Source organism: Sinocyclocheilus grahami, unplaced genomic scaffold (genome assembly GCF_001515645.1).
Source record: "Sinocyclocheilus grahami isolate Dianchi unplaced genomic scaffold, SAMN03320097.WGS_v1.1 scaffold1073.1, whole genome shotgun sequence".
NCBI lineage: Eukaryota > Metazoa > Chordata > Actinopteri > Cypriniformes > Cyprinidae > Sinocyclocheilus > Sinocyclocheilus grahami.
In genome coordinates, this window is record NW_015506252.1 from 180,494 (window position 1) to 181,414 (window position 921).

Sequence of the window (921 nt, forward strand, 5' to 3'; positions counted from 1 at the left end):
TGTGTGTGTGTGTGTGTGTGTGTGTGTGTGTGTGTGTCTCTGTGTCTGTGTCTGTGTCTGTGTGTGTGTCTGTGTCTATGTCTCTGTGTGTGTGTGTGTCTGTGTCTCTGTGTGTGTCTGTGTTTGTTTATGTCTGTGTGTGTGTCTGTGTCTATGTCTCTGTGTGTGTGTCTGTGTCTCTGTGTGTGTCTGTGTCTATGTCTCTGTGTGTGTGTCTGTGTCTCTGTGTGTGTCTGTGTCTATGTCTCTGTGTGTGTGTCTGTGTCTCTGTGTGTGTCTGTGTCTATGTCTCTGTGTGTGTGTCTGTGTCTCTGTGTGTGTCTGTGTCTATGTCTCTGTGTGTGTGTCTGTGTCTCTGTGTGTGTCTGTGTCTATGTCTCTGTGTGTGTGTCTGTGTCTCTGTGTGTGTCTGTGTCTATGTCTCTGTGTGTGTGTCTGTGTCTCTGTGTGTGTCTGTGTCTATGTCTCTGTGTGTGTGTGTGTCTGTGTCTCTGTGTCTGTTTGTGTGTGTCTGTTTGTGTGTGTCTCTGTGTCTGTGTCTGTGTGTCTGTCTCTGTGTCTGTGTGTGTGTGTCTCTGTCTGTGTCTGTGTGTCTGTGTGTCTCTGTGTCTGTTTGTGTGTGTCTGTTTGTGTGTGTCTCTGTCTCTGTGTCTGTCTGTGTGTGTCTCTGTGTCTCTGTGTGTCTGTGTCTCTGTGTGTCTGTGTCTCTGTGTCTGTGTCTCTCTGTGTCTCTGTGTCTCTGTGTGTCTGTGTGTCTGTGTCTCTGTGTCTCTGTGTCTCTGTGTGTCTGTGTCTCTGTGTCTCTGTGTCTCTGTGTGTCTGTGTCTCTGTGTCTCTGTGTCTGTGTCTGTGTCTGTGTCTGTGTCTGTGTCTGTGTCTGTCTGTGTGTGTGTGTCTGTGTGTCTGTGTGTCTGTGTGTGT

At 48.2% G+C, this 921-nt stretch overlaps 1 protein-coding gene across 1 annotated transcript in view; it reads left to right on the forward strand.

The window, feature by feature from the left end:
• mars1 (methionyl-tRNA synthetase 1) overlaps positions 1 to 921 on the forward strand; it is a 38,381-nt gene that overhangs the window by 22,197 nt on the left and 15,263 nt on the right. The window lies entirely within an intron of this gene.